The following is a 7498-nucleotide window of genomic DNA, read 5'->3' on the forward strand; positions in this document are numbered from 1 at the left end:
AATTTGCGGGTTACCTTCTAGACACGCCCATAAATTAGAGTACCGGCTTTTAATTGTGGATTATTACTAGTTATTATTTACAAATGAGCACACGCTTCTTTAACCTTTTTATGTCTAAAATAAATATAATGAACTTTATAATGAAATGAAATGGCCATTATGAAAGGCAAACTCTATGTAGAAAGAAAGTGCTGGCAGTGAGCAGCGCAGCAGCAACGCTATCTGTGTGGACACCACACGCGTGCGAGCCGCCGCAGTTCAGCGAGGTAGCCATCACGCGCTGCTCACCCAGGCAGTGTGGCCCAGGGCAAAGTTCAAAGCACAAGTGTTGTGCAAAATTGGGGGTCAAGGGTCGATTAGCAAAGACAGCTCATCAGGCTCGCAGCCTGGATAGTGAATGTTACTCTGAATCTTAGCAATAAGTTCTGCATTGTACGGACCACATTTGAGTGTGACGCTGTGTTGCTACCACGCACTGCAGCAGCTTGGAAGAGTTTAAACAGTGAATCTAATGCTCTTCTTTGAGATTTGTTTACGTTATTTTGTTACATATTTTTCCTTTATTATATATATGTATATTGAGCATTTTGCATGCTTTATCACTTAGCGTTTTTAAATGTATCATCTCTGTGTTATTTTCCCACTAGTTATTGAACTACTGATTTCAGCTGCATTCAGCTATTGTATATTACTGTTCAATATTGGGCCTGTTCTTGAGGCTTGATGCGTTTCTAACTGTATTTTCTCCACATTATCTTAATCTGACTCCTTGCCTTAGCTGGTATGACAAGAGGTAGGGGTTTCGTTTTGAAATAAATAAAAAATATAGCCTAATAAATAAGCACTTGTGCACTTTTTTTTTTTTTTTTTAAGAAAAGCATACATTATCAAGCAATTATCTGTTCAGACACACAGTTATAATCCTTTAAGACTGTGAATGTTCTAGCTTTGCCTCTTATCGTGGCCTGACTCTGCCTGTTTGTGTGTGTGTGTGTGTGTGTGTGCATGTGTGTGTGTGTTTGTGTGGTGGGGTTTGATATAAGTGTGACGGCTGGCGGCATCATGTGATGATGAATGCTAACACAGAACATTACTGTGATCTCTCTATTTTTCTCCGCACTCCAAACACACACACACACACAGAGAGTTCTGACCTGGGAATGTTCCTTCAGGCTAAAGCAGTGTCAGGCATGTCACGTTAACTGTCAAAGAAGCTCTCTGTCCTGTGATCTCTCACCACCCCTCCTCGACTCATGTCTTCATCCGCTCTCCTTGCCTTCACTCTCTTCGCTTTTTCTGCCTGTTCTTTTTTTTTTTACCTCTTCCGATTTTCCTGGGAGATTCCTGTTTTTCATTGCCCTCTCCCGGTTTCAATCCCTGGGTCACAATTCTCCCGTATTTCTAATACGACAAATTTTCACACTTTTTTTTTTGTTATCTTAGCCTGTTTCTGGAACTGAACAGTGTGTGTATAATCCCTACTCTTTCCACCCGGACGTCAATAGAGCTACACCAACTGTCGTTTCCCGGTGGAAGAGAGCAGTCTGTGCTCGTGACACAGCGCAGTTTGAGCTCATGTTTAAGCTGCGCTAGCCGCCGCGTGCAGAGCCCAAACTTGGGCTTTGCTCGATGCAGTGAAAAGTCGTCGTGGCGCGGCGCTAGCCATTGGAAATAATGTGTTTTTGAGCGCAGAAAAACTCAAGCAGGGGTAAAAGATAAATAAAAACTGATGAATATTAGTTTATGCCAGAGATTTTCACGCCAAGCTCACACCAGATGGGTGAATTATTCAGTTTTCTTTCCTGGGAGTTAAAGGTAAAATCAGAAGTTTAACATAAAAATGCTATTGCAGTGTTCTTATTATTTTGTTATTTTCACTCTTTTGAAGTCACCAGAATGCAGGAAACAAAGTCTCTGAAACTCACATTTTTCTGTGGGAGGACCCCCAGACTCCCCCGCTTTGGCTTTGAAATCCTCCCGTTGTTTAAGGTCTTAAGGTTGGCAAGTATGCCTCTACCGTCGTTTCCCATCCTCTCTGCATTCCTGTCTCCTCTGTCCTGCCTCTGTTCTTCTATTATAGTTTCAAACAATTCACTGTGGTTTGAAATGAAATCAAACCTTAAGCAGTCTTAAGAGAGGAAGAAGAAATCACATTCAGTACATTCCCCCCTAAATTATCTTCTTTTCGACTCCCAGCGGAGTTAAACTGATGTATCTGCTTGTGGATACTGGCATCAGCCCTCTACTGATGTGATTGATTGTCCTCTGAGATCCCTCCCTGCCGCAGAAAGGAAACAGCCATAGAAAGTTGCAAAGAAATTAAATGTTGTGCAGTGAGCTACTTACTAAACAGCCTATAAATCAAAGTGTAATTAGTTCAGGGTCGATTTAGAACCTCTTATTTTGCCCTAAAAAACGTGTGTTTGAAATTAAAATCATTTATTGGCCCAGGCAGTCCTGATTTATGGTGTTTTAGGAAGCTGTAAGAACAGTTGTAGACTAATCTATCAAAGAGTTTATGCTAACACTAAAACAAAGATCCGCTAGGTCAACCTGCATTAAAGGAATGATTCGACACTTTGGGAAATGTGCTTATTTGCTTTCCAGCCGAGAACTACGGATGGATGGATGTTTTCTTTAGTTTACAATCACCTGAAAATATGAATTGTTGTGTTTTCGTTACCTTAGAATGAGCCGTTTTTATCTACAAACATAGCGGGTCCTCTTCACGGAGCAGGCCACCATGTCTCTACCATAGCCCAGAACGGACAAACCAAACACTGGCTCTATATAGGGGTCATTTAAGTTTTCACATTTTTGCGTTGGCCACCGTAGTTCTCCTACACGCTTGGCACACGGGATCATTTTCAGTTGGTTGCAATCTGCAACCTCACTGCTAGATGTTGCCAAATCCTACACACTGCACCTTTAAATAAACTAGATATAACATGTTAATTCAGAAGTTTTAGAGGTGCTGGGAGGCACATTTTGCTAGTTGTTATTGGATAGAGCCAGGCTAGCTGTTTCCCCCTGCTCCCAGTATTTATGCTAAGCTAAGCTAAACTAAGCTAAGCTAAGCTAAGCTAAGCTAAGCGTCTCCTGGCTGTAGCTTCATTAGCATACATATACGAGAGTGGTATCAATCTTCTCATCTAATTCTTGGCAAGAAAAAAATTAAGCACATTTCCCTAAAATGTCAAACTATTACTTTAAAGGAATCAATAGTTAGGCATTTTTTAAGTTAGCCTACTTAACTCTCACTGCTCCTGTGTAAGATTCAGTTATTCACAGTGTTGCCAACTCTTTTCCAATGAAAGTAGCTAGCACTAGCTCCAAAAGTCGCCAGATGACGTCATACGCTAATTACGCATATTGGTAGTGTCATTGCGCATCATTTGCTTAAAGCTTAGTGGTGGTGTCGGCTGATTGCCTGCCTGTGCACGGCGCGGCGCAAGAGGGGAGGGAGAGACCCTGTGCTATTGGCAGAAGAGCCAAGGACTGTGATTACTCTGAGCAGCATGCATGGGAATGAATTATAATATATTTCACGCTTTTTCCCTGATGTAGATAAGGAAATTTGAAGAAAATTTGTTGCAAGTTGCTTTTTAGAAATAAAGTCTCTAAGAGGGTCTGAAAAGTCGCTTAATCTAGTGACAAAGACACTAAGTTGGCAACACTGGTCGTTCATCCTTTTCTTCTTACATGCAGCTGTAACGTTCTATATCTAGACTTCAGCACAATTACTGGAGGAAAACTCTCCACAGTTCAGCCAGAGCGAACATAACGCTACAGCAGTCTATTGTAGAGAGTTAATTTCACTTTTATTGCTATTAGGAGCCAGAAAATAGAGACGAAAACCTGCAGCAGATTGATGCCAAAAGGTTAATGAGAGAAAGCATCTCATTTAGCAATAAAAAAAAAAAAAACTACTGTAAACTTTTGATAGACTTATCGTCTTAGCTTGGCTGAGAGCTTCTTTGCACTCAACAAACACTGCAGGCTTTTCCTTTATTAACCGCATTGAACACCGAGACTGAATGTCCTTCTCAGTGCATAGCCCACAGGCAAACACACTGTCCCTCCAAAGCACAAACACACATGTGCAGTACATTTGGACACCACATATGTACAAACAGACCACATACCAGCACACACAGTTTGTTCTGTCCTCCCCAGAGGCTTTAAAAGCCAGCACAAATTGCTGGAACACGGCCAGATTGGAGGGTTGATGGTTTTGGGTTGTGGGTCTGAGGGGCTGGGGTTGGGGTGTGAACAGACCTGGTTTGGCCCCATCTCTGCTCGCTCTTTCTCCAAACATTCTTTCATGTTTTTCTACCGCAACAATCCACCATTTTGCATATTTCCGCAGCATGTTCGGCAGACTTGTGCCAGTGAGCTGCATTCAAAAACAATTATCATCAGTTGCATGATGTTTGACTTAACTTTCAAATATTTGACAGGCAGTAATTCCTCCTTTTATTGACCTTCTGATGCTTATGGAATAATCCTGCATGGCAGACCTAGGTATGCAAACATAAACCACACATATAGCTTCATCTATTATTCAGATAAAGCTCTCTCTCCTGTCTTTTTATCTCACCTGAATGCCGTCTGACAGAAATGTAATAATAATTTAAAAGCATATGCAGAGTTCTTGATGTGCAAGGCTTCCTCCTGAGTATTTATCCTAGATTGATAGCACAAAGGAGGAGAGCTTTCACTCTGGCACAGCTTCCACTAACATTTGTGAAGAAGAAAAGAAAACATGCTACATTTATGAGTGTGTAGTTCAGCCATGGAAATACTTCAAGGGAAAAATGTTGAACCAAACTCAAACTAAGAACCTCACGCTGCCTATGAAAACACAAGATATGTGAGCTGGAGTCTCTGTATCAGTGCGCGAGTGAGGGTTGACACCAAGGTCGATACGCATGCGAGTGTGCACGTGTGTGAAAAAAGGCTTTCTGCATATTTGTCTAATTTGATTTTCTGTATTTGGTCACACTCCATTGATTTCACACTTCAAGGAAGGGTTGATAAATGACAACAAAAACGCAACTCATCGCTCACTTTCACAGATGTATAAATGTCGCACACTTGAACACATGCATGCATAGACAACACACACACACACACACACACACACACACGGTGCAGCAGCAGCAGAAGGGGAGCAGACGTGGCCAGCAGAAGGAATCCATCAGACTGACGTACCGTGGATTTCTTTCATCTATTTCCCCGTCAGCTCCACATGCAAACTTTGTGCCACAGTCCTGCACTGTTACCGTACCTCCCCTTTAATGCTTGTCTGACAATGTGATGACAAATCTACGGGCCAGAGTGTGCACGTCGGTCAGAGACAAATACTGCAAACTGTCATCATGTACCTTACATCAGGTAAATGTGCAGCTTGTCAGTGAGGTCAAATGAAAGCCATACTGTATAACAGACACATAGTATTAGGGCTGCAACCATTGACTGTGTATAAGAAGTGAACGTAGTCACCATGACGTCACCCATTGGTTTGTGGACTACGGTTTTGAAGCCTTTTGGCCGTCGCCATCTTGGTTTTTTGCAACCACCCTATTTTTTCCCTGATAATGCTACATTGCGGACTACAAATCCGTGTTGAAATCAGCAGGACGAGAGCTAGTTAACGTTAGCTGTCAGCAGCCCACTGTTCCTAATATACTTAGGATGGGTTAAATGCAGAGGTCAAATTTCATGTATGTACCTGTATGTATATGACAAATAAAGGTTTCTTTCTTCCTCTAATGTTATCATGATGAGTTCAAATGTAATCTTGTAAAATGTAGTTTTTGGAATCCAGTGGTTTGAAGGAGTTGTTTTCACAGTGACATAAAATAGAGAGAGAATTATGACCTGGTTAACTTCCTAATAAAAAAACAGTATGCAAATGGAGTGAATGAATGAAAGGAGTGTATGTTGAAGTACATGGGATTTACTGTTTTACTTTTGCAATTTGGTATCTAAATTTATGGTATCGTGACATCCCTATAATGAACGATGTCGCAAGTGAAAGTTATCTTTATGATGTAACTACATATTTTGCCAAAAAAAAAATATGACTTGGACAAAATATAAATTTAGGACGAAAAAAAGTCAGACAACCCTACCTTTAACCTCCCCCTCTTCTGACCCGTTTCTCCCCCTTTAATAATTTGTATACAGTCCCTCATTGTTTAAGCTTTACGCAGAAAGCATGTGAATTTCAAACGCTGAATTAAAAACTTCAGCATTGTGATTATTACATACACTAAAAATGATGACTGTACTTTTATTTGGGGTCCATTGGATTATTTACAGGTATCAATAATTTCTCTGATATAACACCACCCTCCATCTATCTCTCTCTCACACAAACACACATATTGCAATAATAAAAACCTGCCTTCTTCTACTTTATAAAAATATTTTGGGAGTTAACCTGATTTTAGAGCCAAACCAGCACATTCTTGAAAGCTGCCTGCTGTTGCAGAAGTGGTGGGAATGAAGGGTAGGCTTGATTTATTCTGCCTTATCTACCCACAGATATATTGGATGTATATGGATCAGATTAAAGGTAGAATAATCTTTTCAAAAAATGCTATTCCTTGCACATATTTTAAAGATATAGATGTTAAAATCCTCAAAACTTAAATCTTGCAATAAATAAGTGACTCTGTAGCATTTATAACTACAACACGTCAGTTTCTACTCATAGATCAGTGTGGCTAAATAAAGCTCTCGCCACAGCAAAGAACATATTCAATAGTGAGTTTTGTCCAGGAAAGTATCACATGACACGTTCCATTTTTATCTGTGTATTTGTGACGGTTATGCACGTATGTGAAGTTCACAGACGGGGTAGTTATGCAACCGTCACAGCAGTGACAGTATACAGAGATGGCATGGCTGGCTGCTGCAGAGAGGCCCGTTCTCATGAGAGAGCTGACGATTTCCAAGAAACAGCAGTGACAGGGATCCCCCCCGAGTATCGCTGAACCACACTCTGCGATAGCTGCTCATATGAGCTTTTCCATTTGTCGTTTATTGGAAAAAAAAAAGAGAGAGGAAGGAGAGGACATGAAAACACTTGTTGTTGTCAAGGGTGTTGGTGCAGAGTTTTGCCACTAGGGAGCATCAGGGACTGGATAATAATAACAAATGTGTTTTTTACTTTATGCATCCGTCTTCCTGTGTCTGTCTGCAAGCTTTTTTGTCCATATTTTCTGTCTCTATTTTTTGCCATATATGTTAACATTAACTGTACAATTAATCAAACATTGAATTATTTTAGTTTAGTTGAAGCTGACCTACTGATTTGAATATGATATGTAGTGAGATCATCACACACATCCACTGGCTGCATGTAAACCCAACTGGGCTGTTTGCAGGTCGGCTGCTTGTCCCTCTGCTGCTTTACATTGCAAATACGCCCGTGTTTACATTTGCTCCACACTGACAATGGTCACTATGGGTTACCTTGACTCACAAC

At 40.8% G+C, this 7498-nt stretch overlaps 2 long non-coding RNA genes across 2 annotated transcripts in view; both read right to left on the reverse strand.

Annotated features, from left to right (window-relative positions):
• Positions 1 to 7498, reverse strand: part of LOC119498185 — a 47735-nt gene that overhangs the window by 33178 nt on the left and 7059 nt on the right. The window lies entirely within an intron of this gene.
• LOC119498184 lies at positions 6813 to 7440 on the reverse strand. The gene is made up of 2 exons (XR_005209071.1): positions 7317 to 7440; positions 6813 to 7034 (listed from the first exon to the last, which is right to left on the reverse strand). It is a non-coding gene; the product is annotated as an uncharacterized LOC119498184 (long non-coding RNA).

The sequence above is a fragment of the Sebastes umbrosus genome, chromosome 12 (genome assembly GCF_015220745.1).
Source record: "Sebastes umbrosus isolate fSebUmb1 chromosome 12, fSebUmb1.pri, whole genome shotgun sequence".
Classification (NCBI taxonomy): domain Eukaryota; kingdom Metazoa; phylum Chordata; class Actinopteri; order Perciformes; family Sebastidae; genus Sebastes; species Sebastes umbrosus.